Raw genomic sequence first — 13,890 nt, 5'->3', positions numbered from 1 at the left:
ATTTCTTGTGATTCCAAGAACAGCGTGGTTAACAATCTCGGCAGAAACCTGTTATCCAAGATGGTAATTAAGTGGGGAACGGAACAGATATTTGATCTCAACGAATACAGTCATTATTCGACTTTTAAAGATTTGTGGTTAACACAGGAGGAAAGGAACGACATGGTTTTTCAAGGTATTCAGTCAGAAAATCTTAGATAGTTGAGATCAGGTGTGGCAGAAGCCGATGTTACCGGTGAAACCAGCGATGAGAAAACACTGAAGAAAGTGTTTGGAACCAAGTAAAAGATACCATTAGATTTTGAACTATTTTTCAACTATGCTCCATTTTACAAGTTTCCAATTCAAGAGGATGTGATCATCGAGATTACGTTAGCGCCAAAGGAGGAGATCATCGTTACCAGCACAACTGCAAACATGAATTACAAACTTGAAAATATCAGTTTTGAATATGACACTGTAACAAACAAGGGATTAGCCAATACGCTAACAAACAAGTACAATTCAGGTTTCTCAATCTATTACGACTGGGTAGATCACTTCAAAACTGTCAACGTAACGGCCAATGAAACGCTGATCAACGAGAACATCAATTTTCCTTGAATGTCCATAAAAGGACTATTACTTCTCTTCATCTCTGATTACACTGATGGTTCAAGAGATTCTGAAAAGTTTGAAAATCCTAACATCACAAAAGTGCAAATAACCATCGAAGGAGTTGCTAATCAGGTGTTTCCAGAAGGAATGAGAATGCTAGATCAATGGGAGGAGATCAAGAAACACTTCATGAATGAAGACTTAAAGAAAACTTACGACTGCAACATGTCTATGAAAAAGTACTATGGAGACTCGAATAACTACGGGCTTTGGTTGGACCTGAGAACTACAGAAGACAACAGAATACACGGATCGGGCAAAAAGCTTCAAAACACTAAAGATGGTATTCAATTGTCGATAACAAAAGAATCTGGAAAGGGGCCATACAAAATGCACATATTTGTGGTTTCTGATGCTCAAGTTAACATTCAAAATTCACAGATTGTTTCCTTGCAACATTAAGATCATTTGACTGCAACATTAAGATCATTTGACTGCAACATTAAGATCATTTTACAGTCAATAGGAATCAATATATTTCATTCTAAATAAAAGGAAACAGCAGGAAAGAAGGAAATCATCAATACACTGTACCAAAGTGTGTTATTGTCAACGGCAACAATTGGTTACTCATATTTACTTAAGAGATTCTTGAGAATTGCCATTGGCCCGCCAAGTCAGGCAAACTTAGAAGAGATTCTTAAACTTGGCGGAATTGTAGCAGTCAGTAATGTAACATTAGAATACTTTTACGATCGAGGTATTTTACCCAGAAACATAATCAAGTAGAATTTAAGTTCATTAAATTAAAATTTAAGTGAAGTAAATGAAAACCGTGGTGTACAATAATTCCAGTGACTACCCAGAACAGAAATCACATGATTTAACCATACATCTTAACACTGAAATTCAGATTGTCATTAGCGTCAGTTTGACATTTGCAGGTATACCTTGTACATTCTACAACATAAGTAAAGCAAAACAAAATAACGAAATGACGTTGCGTGGATTTTCGTTGACAGCTATCACAATACCCGATGGTCTCTATGACCTAGAAAGCTTTTCAAAGGTTTTTGCAAATGAATTGAAAGAAAAGAGTTTCAGCAAAAATACTGTTAAGTTTGATGTTGATGAACCCACTGTAGGACAGTAATGAAGATGCTTAAGAGAAAAAATGCGGAGTATTACCAGATTATGTTTTCTGTTAAAAACAATGAATTATTTGGCTTTAAATCGGAATGGCCTTATCCCGTAGATGCTGATACCTTAGATGTAGATAAATCAACAAAGGGTGAGTTTGTAAGCGAGAGGCCCATAAATTTTAGACCAATGGACTATTTTGTTTTCCACTGTGACATCGTCAACAATGTAATGAGCAATGGCAAGCCATCAGATGTCTTAGCCACTAGACCAATAAAAGAAGCTAACTTTGGAGACATGATAGCATATTTTTTTGGAGATAACATGGAAATTCCGTGCAAATCAAGTGTTGGCAAGTTGAATATTCGCCTAACAGATGAAAACAATGGCATTATCGACCTTAATGGTTTTGACGTACAGTACCAATTGACCTTTACTCACTGCGCCTGATGTTTTACTCACTGCGCCTGATTTTTTTACTAAACTAAATGGCAGGCATAGCTATGATGATTGGTTCTGCGCTGGTGAATGGTTTAGCCTTCACCGGTTCTGGCTACCTTTTTAAATCACTAGATAAGAATGGCTACGAGGCTGAAACGAACAGACATAATTTAGCGCAAGAGCAATTGCAAAGAGCATCCACAGAATGGGATGAGCATAGGAAAAGTACCATTGACTTCGTTAACCTTGAGTTAAAGAGAGAACATGAAGCGGCAATTGACTTCAAAAATGCCGACGCCTCACTTTCATTGTACAACAGTTTAAACCCACATAATGGAATTACCATTCCTAGACAACCGCAATTGATCGACTACTACAAGCCCAGCGATGGAATGAAGAATTACGAATACCTTTGGATCATTTTAGGATTGAGCGTCTTGGGTTTTGGGATTTACTATTTTGTTGGAAGGAAGAAGAAAGACTAAGGAAGAAGAAAGACTAAACGTGAATAAAACCATACGGGTGTTCTAGTCTTATGATTAATTTAGATCCTTTCGTCTTTTTAAGGGCATCTATGTATTTTTGCCTCTGGTCTTCAGGAATAACACTATTTTCTTCTAAGGCGTCTTTCATTGCCGATTCATCCTTGTTGAAAAACAGGGCTAAAACCCTTATGTTCTCTCTGAAGTCCTTAACAACAGAATTGTACTTCTGAACGAGTAACCAAACAGTCAGATTGTAGTGTCTACCGGAAAAGGCAAGATTACAAAACTCAGACATCTTCTTCTTTGTGTCTCTCAAATTATCACAGTCGTCAATGATGAATATTGTCTGTGATCCTTCGAAGGCCATGGTGGCGAATTGAAGCACAGGGTCTAAATCACTGGCTACAGCAATTGGATTGACAATGAAAACATTCTTGTCTTCGTAAATCCATCTCCTATTGTACGTCTTGTTTCTGAAGTAAGTGGGACAGAAAAGTAAAGGTTGCAAAATTGAAGTGCATCGTCCAGGAATGAACGAATCCTGTCCATTTTGCCGCGGAATTTCCTCCGTAAACAGATGATGTCTATGGGCAGGGTAGCGATCCAAGATGAGGAGAAAGGTTGCTCCGGCAATAAATGGCACAACAATGGCTTGCAACCATTCGATCAATGACTGATGTCTTGCCCAGCCATTCGGAGTACCTGTAACCTAAGATTAAAACGTTTCGTTTAGAAATAAAGAATAAATCGGTGCAATTCATGAAAATGTATGACTCATTCTCCGATTGTATTGTTGCTCAGCCAGCTGATAGCTTTGGGAAATGGTTTCAAAGATCAACGTACTGCAATGATTCTAAAAATAGAACAGGATTCGTAAAAAGACCATTAAACACGAGGAGCAGGCAGATCATAGAGCTAGCTCCATTGGCAGTTGAAGATGATATGGTCATCTAACAGCTAATAAACCAGGATTAGTTAATGAAAAGGTTTACTTACTCGCACGTTCTGGGGAGCATGGGCTCGCAGTTCTGCAATAACTTCGCCTTCAGCATCCAAGCCCCTAAAGTTGACCTCAGCTGGTAGTTTTCGTCCATCGCTGGAGACGGCCAAGGTTACCGTGCATCCAATCTTCCCGTTCCCTCTTGAGGATCTGATGTCGATCGAATGTGATCCTGTTGTAGCCATTGTGGTTTTCGGCACCATGTCAAAGTTGACAAATGTTTCATCCATGTTGATGATCACATGGAAATTTCCATTTTGGATGATTTGAGACGTTTCCCTACGATAGACGGCCGCTATTTCCATAGCGTTGTCGGGGAGGGTTCGCGTGTCCTTATTCTTTCTTCGATGGCTTATTCTTTTTCTGAAAGGAAAAGGAGACCACTTTTAGCTTTGAAAAACGTAGCTTACTCCCCCATTACTGTCCATTTCTTGGTCATTGGGCCCATTATTCCATTATGGCAGAACAAAAGTTGTGAGAGAACCCAACCCAAGTGAGATACCAATTTACGAAATGGCTTCGTTGTTTTTACCTTTCTTTGAATCGGGTCAGCCAGTGATCTGACGCTCGGAAATCCTGATTGCGAGGCCTTTGCGCTCTCGGCTGCTGCCTTTGTTCCTCCGTCAGATTAGTCCACCATTGTCTGTATTCTCTGGCTGCTTGTGACTGGAGATCGATCCCGGATACTGGAATTCCATGCTGGCGGCGTTGAATAAACCAGTCGTTGAGCTGATTTTCCATGTCTGCCCAAAACGCTGAAAAGGACAAACGGTAGGCCTATCAAGCAGACGGTGAAGGGATGAATCGGAGGGGGAGAAGAGTAGAGTATGCCTGAAATCTAAGAAGAGTCCCTGAATAATGTCGAACTATGGATAAAACCTCATTTCACAGTGAAAGCCTGAACTCACTGTCGCGCTTTTGCGCCGCGTTTTCACCGAGGCGCGGAAATCAATTGTTATTCATTAGGTGAACAAAGGATTCCCCGCCCGGCGGTGAAAATGCGGCGGAAAAACGCGTCAGTGAGTACAGGCCTTAATCTTATGGGCCTACTTCACTTAAAATTGTACATCTTTCGTAAATTCCTGACAAAAATGAGTTACCTTGTTCATCATTGCCATGCTGCCGAATCCTCCGCCGTCTCCTCTCAATTTGGGTGCACCTGTCGCGGCGTTCCGACATCTCTTCATACTGGTCTAGCCATCTTGAGAATGTCCTTGGATGGATGCGGTGATGTACGGCAAAAGAACGACAAGACCGGGCATGCGCAATGCCCATCGCATGGTGCAGCCTAAAAGTATCCACGTAGTCAAAACGCTGATTCAAGCTGTAGCCATGAAGATGTCTCCTTTCTTGGCCTTCGTTAGCCGCACCATTATTACCTCCGTCGTCACCACCATCACCATGCCCACCATTACCGCCACCATCACCGTCGTCACCGTTATCCATCGAATTCACGACCCAAAATCCAATGGCAAAGCAAAAAATCCAAAACAAACGCATCTCGTCGATTAACAAATCGAACCTCTGACAAAAACATCAATGAGTACACAAGAACTGTCCAACTTCTCTTATACTGTTTTGGAGAATACGTAATTGTTATGTCACTGAGGTCATCCGTAACCTCACCCGATTAGGCCTAGTGTAATTCTTTGCCAGGCTCTGGGGTGTGACAAGGAAGTCGACAGAACAATTATAATATTGATCCAGGGCATTCTGTTTCCGACCATACCCCACCCCATTTTATTGGACTTAGGATTTTCTGATGATTTTCCGGGTTCAGGAATGGGACAGGTAAGTGGGAGATTAGAGTAGTTTAGAATATTTAAATTATGTTCTTTACCACCATGAGGAAACATTCATTGAAAATAGAGAATATTTGTCTATACCTCCTGGAGTTATTGTTTTAGATGGGAATGATAGAATAGAAAATGTAAAAAAATATTCATTAACTTCATACAAACTCATGAGTATAAATATTGTTCAAAATGTAAAATAAAAAAACCCTGCGAGTATTATTCTTAAAATAGTCAATCCAGAGATGGGCTGCAAGGTTATTGTAAAGATTGCAGTAAAAACTGTAATAGGGGTTACATGAGAATAAAATATCAAGATCCTAACTTTTATGCGATTCACAAAATGCGGGTTTCTATGAGCCGTTATGATACAATGGGGACACTTAAAGAATATCTCGGTTGCACTAACCAATTTTTCATTGATTGGTTGAATTGGTAAAGAGAGGGGAAAAGTATTGTAGATGAAGAATCATATCATGTTTTACCAGTGGTAAAGTTTGGGGGTGTTCCAGAAGTATGCTGGAATTGGTCAAATATAAACCCGATTAGTCGAGAAGAAAATCGTAGGAAGGGCGCTAGGGTAGATTTAAGTAGGTATGGGTATCAAAATCAAAAAGTTGAATATTTTCTAAAAAATTATGAGTTTTCAAATGAAGAAGAAAGTAATATAACTTTCGAGTGTTATAACCTTATGATTGATAAACTTGAAATATTTGATTTAAAAAACATTTAAAATTTCGACTTAAAAAAACATTTAAAATTTCGACTTGAAAAAACACTCAAAAAACACTTCGGCTTAAAAACACTTAAACATTCGATTTAAAAACTCAAAGTGATTTTATATTCGATACAGGAAGCCACTCATTGAATTTTTCTGAGTAACCTTTCCATTTAACTAAACCATATTTTTCTCCTTGAACTGTTTTGTAACGTAACATTTTTTCGATTTTGTATTCTATTTGATCTGGGTTTGGAACGTAACTTAATTCCTCTGTGTAAAAATAACCGTCTATTATTTCTGATTGATAATTCTCGAGTTCGTAGACAATGGGTTTTGTGAAAATTATTTGTTTTATTTTAAAAACTTCTTCGGTAAAATTAGGAAGATAACCTTTAGAACATATGGTTTTGTATTTGGTTATCCTAACGCTGTCGCCAATCTTGTACTATGGTTGACCATAATCTTTAAGTAGAAATGCTCCATAGAGATTGTACCAGACTGTTCTGGTATTATCTTCATCTCTGGCTTCGACTGGTTTCATTCCAATGGATGTTGTAACCATTCACCAGGTTTTCAAGAATATCCAAACATTTGTTAGTCTCTTTTGCGGTGAAATATTTCCACATTCTAGTTTTTAAAGTACAATTAAATATTTCTACAACGGTTGCTTTTTTGCTTGAGAAAGTTGAGAACCATTCTATGTTATTTTTTTCTAGTAATTCTTTCAATGATTTATTGTAGAACTCTTTACCATCATCAAATTGTAATTTCTCTGGTCTTGCTTCTTTAAAAATAGTTACAAATAAATATTTAACTTCTTCCCCCTTTTTAGTCTTGAGAGGTAAAGCCCAGGCGTAACGGCTGAATAAATCAATGACCGTTAAAATGTATCTGAAATTTTTATTATCTTTTTGATACTTCTGTAAATCCACTAAATCGGCTTGCCATTGTTGATCCACGTAAGAAACCATTGTTTTTCGGAAAGTGATTATTTCGGTGATTGGTTTGTGCCGTTGGTAGGTTGGTAAACTAACTATGTAATCTTTTAATTCCTTTTTTCTTGAGTGCCATTTTATATGTTTTTATTTTTCTCCGAAGTTGACATTTATTTGTATAGGCCACAGTACTTCGGGGGTTAAAGTATAAATCTTTCAGATATTGTTCGTTGGAGGGCCAACTCCCGTTGGAACTTAGTTTATTTGAAACTTCATTCATTGGAGAGCCAACTCCCGTTGGAACTTTGTTTGCTGGAACCTTTTCGGTGGTCATTTATTTACCATTTTCTAATTGTTTGCAAATGGCTGGAATGGGTGGAACGGTGATTAGTGCCATAGTAAACGCCATTGCCTTTACTGGAGCGTAAGCTCCTTTCAAACACCTAGACAAAAATGGCTTTGAAGACGAATCGAAAAGACATGATTTAACGATTGAAAAATTACAAAGGGAATCTAAGGCTTGGGAAAACAAGCCAAGATGGCTGCCGGAGGACTGGGCTTGAAATAGGTCTGTCCTCATTATCCAGGTTTTCGAGGTGTTTGGCTGGAATATGAGTCGCCAGGAGTGTACATGAAGGACAATAACAGTGAGTTATAGGGGTAATAGTGACTATGTCCAAGATATTTGAATTCCTTACGCCTAAATCAACATCGAAACGTGGTCGTAGTGTAGGGAGCAGTACAAGTAGTAGTGGTGGTGAATACAGGGACAAAAAGAAATCAAGAATAAGTGAAGCAATGGAGGGGAAACCTTCAGATTCAATCTTGGGAGATGAAATGACAGACGAACATGAGGCATATAAACTGATGGAGTCTCCACCATCTGGCCAAAATGAACATCAACTTAAAGAAATTATTCAAGGAATTCACGAAGGCAGCAAATAATGAAATAAAAAAGTCTTTTGCGCGATATGAAGAGAAATTTGAAGAAATCGAGACGGAATTCAATATAATGGAAAGTTCATATGCCGACTTAGTGAATGATCTCGATAGGGAAAAACGTAAACGAAAGGCTGTGGAAAAGAAACTTGAAGATCTTGAACAGAAGACAAAAGAACTGGAGAGGAATGCAGTTGAGAAAGAACAGCATTCGCATTCGCGAAAGTCGAACTCGAGAATTTTCAACCTGCCAGCAACGGAGAGTGATTTGGTATCTCCAAAACAAGTGGTAGTGAACCTACTCAGAGACAAACTGGGTTTGCAGTCGATTTCAGTTGATGACATCGATGCAGCCCACAGGTTGCCAAGCGTCAACAAGCCAGAACCCATGATCGTCAAATTCTTTGCTCGGGATACAAAACAGCTCGTAATGAAAAATCGTTCAAAGCTTAAAGGGAGTAAAATAGTGATAAAGGAGGACCTGTGTGTTCCACTTCAGAAGTTGCTGAGTAGGGTAAGCAAAAACGACATGATCGAGGATGCGTGGTCCTGAAATGGTAAGATATTCTATAAGGACAAGAAGGGTAAAATACGTCGGGCAACCTATGGAGAAACTCTCACTTTTGACTAATTAATTGTATTGTTCCTTTATGAGTGGGAATTTGCTTCTGAACGTTGGATTGATTGTGTGGTGCATAAACTAGACTAAGGCAGAATATAAATGATGATATCCTGTTGGGACTGCACATTATTTTGGACTTCTGGAAGGTTGAAGATGATTATTTAAGTACCTTCAGCGATGGTCAGTGGTGTGTGGAATTACAAACTGAAAGTATGAGCCACTGCGTTGTTTTTTGTAATGTGGTAAATTTTATCCCTCAGCGAAATGTTCAGGTTGTTATGTATGTTTTTTGTTGTGTAGCACTTAACATTAACAAAAGGCAAAAAAAGAAAGTCATTCAGCAAGTATTGATATTAAATCAACTGCATTTTACAGGTTGTATGTAGGAATGCATTCAGGGTGTGACAACAGAGTTGTTTGTTTTCATTTGTTTGTTTGTCTGTGAACTCTCAAGTGATATAAATAATACAAGTCACCAGGGTTAGACGGTGCTTTTTTTCTTTCTTCACGTGAAATATACAAGCTATTACGTATGTTTTATGTCGTGTGGGGCAAATACAATCAAGGGGACGTATTTTTCAGGTTGTAGTGAAATGTAGGAATGCATCTTAGATGTGACAGCAGAGTTGTATGTTTGTGTTTCTTTGTTTGTCTTTTGAAAGTCAATGTAATGTTATTATGCTCAACTGACTTCTGCATAGGGGGTTTACCCCATATTTATTTAATTCATTTACGATCAATAGAAAAGCCATTCAGGAACAGTTTAAAAGGCTTGCTCTCCAAGTAGACTATGTCTAGACAAGGACATAACTGAAACCAACACGTCAGTGTGATTGCGCATGTAATTGTGGTCGTATACAACCCTATACTGCTCTACATGTTTTGGTGTTTGTTGTGCATTATGCCCTGTATTACAATATTATTCAGTTATGATGGGATTCCTTACCTCGCATATTAATAAGAGCATTTATTCGGTGTAGTGTAATGTAGGAATGCATTTCAGGTGTGTCAGCAGAGTTGTCGTTTTGTGTTTCTTTGTGTTCTTTTGAAAGTCAGTGTAAGGTTGTTATATGCTCAGCTGACTTCTGCATAGGGGACATCCCACATTTATTTAATTCATTAAATATACTCTAGTTTCGTCTTTCTAAGGTACCTTCATTAAGCCCAGGTTAGCCCGCCTCCAACATACAGGGCAAACGCCATCTGGAACATGATTGGATAGCGCCGGGCAAGGCAGGGAAGTATAATGAAGTTCATCGGTGTAACTGACACATTTCTCGACGGGTCGCGTAATTGATCAGATTGTCCATAGTCAAAAGGCCTTTTTACATGGTGCGGGTTCGAAGCGGATCGAGGAAGGTTCGGATATTTTCTACACGCACAAATGAGCCTTTGGTCATTGTGGCCAGTTTCTATCAGCGCGCAAAAAATAAGCAAAGCTTCCTCGATCCGGTTCGAACCCGCACCGTGCTAAAAGGCCTAATATGACGAAACATGAAATGAATATCCCTTTGATGATCAGGCCTATCGACTGATTCAGTTGAAGGAAAGTGTCATTATACGTACAGGATGGTTCAAAAAAATGTTCACGTTCGAATCGGAAAAATCCGTACAACCAATGCTGAGTCGCAATAAATTCAGTCCATTTCGATTTCCTCCTCCAGAATGTTGACAAACTCAAGCCCAATTTCCTCCTCCTCTTGGTCTAACTCCTGCAGTGGTCCGGCGTCAATTGGGGTTGCCCTGAACAAGGCCGACTCGAATCCACTCTCAATTACTTGCGGAGGTACAGCTTCCAAAGCCTCACTCACGATATTAACTACCTCACGCAGCCCAATACGTTCACAGGTCCCGTCATTTGGGTGTTGTCATTTTTCCAGGCTTTCCACGTCTTCCGCAAATTGTTCTTAAAGGATTTCATCAACATCGAGGGGTTGTGCCAGAGACGTACAGCATGCCGGGATAAAATTGAGGATGCCTCCCAAATCTGTCACTCGAAGACCGAAATTCTCCGTGCGGTGCACTATGTACCCATCCACGAGGAGAAGAAATTGATCGGTATCTTGTGTGGTGATGTATGGCTCGAATACTTCATCTAACCAATGATTGGCAGTCTCCTCCTTCATCCAACCTGTAGTGGAGGAGGTTATAATAATGTTTGCAGGCAAGTCCTCCTCTTGCAGTGCTGCCAGTTGTCAGACGAAACCAGTCCTCGGAAAAGTGATGTGCGCCTGTAACATATATACTCCCGTCGCGGTGATGGTAAGGGTCACCGTACAACCCAGCTTGGTGTTGGATCGTGACGTCCGCACGTCAACCGACTTGGCTCCCCTGGCGTTGGCTGTATACAAAGGACGAGACTCGAACAGTGCAAACGTCTGGTCCATATTGAAGAGGAATTGCAAGGCAATCTGAAACTGATCGATCGTCTGCGTCACGTCGTCGCGGAAGACCTTGACACGTTGGGCAGCGTCAGCCGGCAGAGTGCTGGTATTCTTATTCACTTTCCGGAGAGAGATCTTCTTTCTCTTCATGAATGCTTCTACCCATCCGGCGGAAGCGTGGAAAACGTGCTGTGTAGGTCTGGACTCTATGAAGCCTTGTCTTTGTTCGTCCGGCAACTGATTCCACCAGTCTTCAAAAATCGTCATAGCACTGGCTTGTATGTCCTGGATCGCAACAGGCAGCCTCCTCTCCCTCAGCCGCTGGTACCATTGGTAAACACGCTCCTCGACTACCGGCCATTGACCCACCAGTCGCTCTTTGACTGTCCTGTCCTTGCCGCGACCTTCGCGCTCTTTCTCTTCCAGGTCTTCAAGGTTCCACTTTCTCAACGTTAAAACTGGGATCTTGTAATGTTCGGCAAACTCGTTCATGCTTTCGACTGTTCCATTCACTAGCCCTGTCTCAAGGTCCCGCAAGTACGCTATTTTCTCGGATACCGAATAGCTCCTTCGCCGTTTTCTCAAGGGTTCTTCTTGTTCCATATTAACTGTTTGTCTGGGGGGCGAGTGATCATCGGCGTTATGCCTTTATAGGCCTGGGTGTCTAGACATGTTTTTGATAGAAGAAAGTGACAACGTGTGCCATAAAGCCATGAAATAACCGTTTACATCGCGTCTGGCAAAAGCAAGGCACAGGGCCTACTAAATTTTAAATGTTATGAAATTCAATTTTCTCTGTAGTGAATTAATTTCACTAATTAATTTGGGACTCAATAAGAGGTAGGTCAATCCGATATCCACATCAAATTGTAGGTCTGGATGCTGAAATTGGGCTTTCTAAACGAGACATTAAAATATTGAAGATTGTTTTTCTGGCACACTCTGTATGAATCAACCCATTTGCCGATTATGGAATAAACCCTTGAATGAAACTGACATTTCCTGGGACATGTGCATTGGCCGTCTCGTCGCGGCCTGTGCAAACGGCATGCAGTTCGGCCATACACATTGGTCAGTGATGTTGAATAGAACTGAATGATCCATTGTAATGGTAACTTGGGGCTGAGGCCTAAATACCAACATGAATATATGGAAGGTACCTTAGAAAGACGAAACTAGAGTATATAGAAAAGCCATTCAGGAAAGGCTAAACGCTAGCTATTCAGGTACACTATGGCTAGACAAGGACACATCTGAAACCAATACGTCGATGTGACTGCGCATGTATTTGTGGGCTTATACAGGCCTATTCTGCGCTACATGTTTAGGTGTCTGATGTGTATTATGCTTTGTATTACATTGTTATTCAGTTAAGATGAGACTTTTATCTTGCATATTAATGAGAACATTCATCCATCTCCAAATCATTTATACTATACTATGTAAGAGAGCCACCCGAGAACCCGGATAGTTGCAGGCAAATTCTCCAGGCAATAATCGCTGGGGAAAACAGGGATGGCAAAGTGTGCTGTTACCTGTAACTTAGGGTTTTTTATGTTGGTTTTTTTTTCGTTTTCGTTTGTGGGGTGTTTAAAGGGGGCCCCTTTTTGTTTTATTATCTCTATTGCGGGGCTTCATGCAATGGTATGGTACATCGGGTTTCCTTTTTGTCGGTGCCTACTCAAAACAGTCAATTTCAAATAAAATGTGTGGGCCATGTGGTTTAACCACAGGGTGGAGTGACGCGTGTAGTGTTTTAGCGTAGTGTAGATACGTTTCTCGCTTTCAGCTACGGCCGCTGGCTAGCCCTCTGGTGAAAAGAGGAGCAGATGTGCGTAAGTCTCCTCCTGCCAGTACACAGCATCTTCTCTACCAAGACTCCAGCAGTACCTCCTCGTGGTGGCCTGCGGTAACTGGACACCTTGCAGCTCCAGGCAGATTCTGCTGGGGATCTCGGAGCAGATTGGAGCCCCAGAAGTGCAGTGTGCAGGCCCACTGGCATGTGGACACGCCCTGACACTCACTAATCCAATCCCCAGCTATGGGTTAAATAGCATGCTGAAGTCTGATGCACTGGGCCAGCGCCCTGGCGCCTAACCAGCGGTGTTGGCGCCTAACCACAGTGCAACGCATCCAAAACGCTATGACAGACAACCAATCAATGATACGAGATGGTGCTCGACCTGTGGAGACCCGCCAGGCTGGAAGAGCACCGGGCCCCAGGCCTCGAAGGAGTCCACCCAACGCGACTGGTGGTCCCGTGACCCCGTCTCGAGGAGCCAGGAGACGGGCAGGGAAAGCTACTGGCCAGACCAATGAAGCTATCAGAGCCCTCAACATCCTCCAATGGAATGCAGAAGGCGTGTACAACAAGAAAGTCGCTCTCACAGAGCGCCTGCATACAGAGAAAATAGACATCGCATGCATCCAAGAGACTCACCTTACTGAGAATCGAAGATTCACGGTGAGGGGGTACCAAACCATCAGGAAGGATCGCATTGAAAGATCAAAGGGCGGTGTTCTAGTCTAAGAACACAACTCCATCCTAGTACAAGACTTTGAGGTGAACACCAACAGAGAAGCAGAGATCAATGGAATCAGGACAAAGATCCAAGAGGAGGACATCAAGATATATAACATCTACTGTCCCAATGACAAAGAACTATCCCTAGAGAAGCTTGAAGTGCCGGAATCCAACTGCCTGGTACTCGGAGATTTCAACAGCCACTCTGAAAGCTGGGGATACACAGATTCAGAAAAGAGAAGGAATGAAGTGGAGGACTGGCAGATCGACAACAACCTGCTCCTCCTAAACGATGCCGAGGATCCACCA

This window comes from Lineus longissimus, chromosome 10, assembly GCF_910592395.1.
Source record: "Lineus longissimus chromosome 10, tnLinLong1.2, whole genome shotgun sequence".
Lineage (NCBI taxonomy): Eukaryota > Metazoa > Nemertea > Pilidiophora > Heteronemertea > Lineidae > Lineus > Lineus longissimus.
This window is presented reverse-complemented; position numbering follows the sequence as displayed.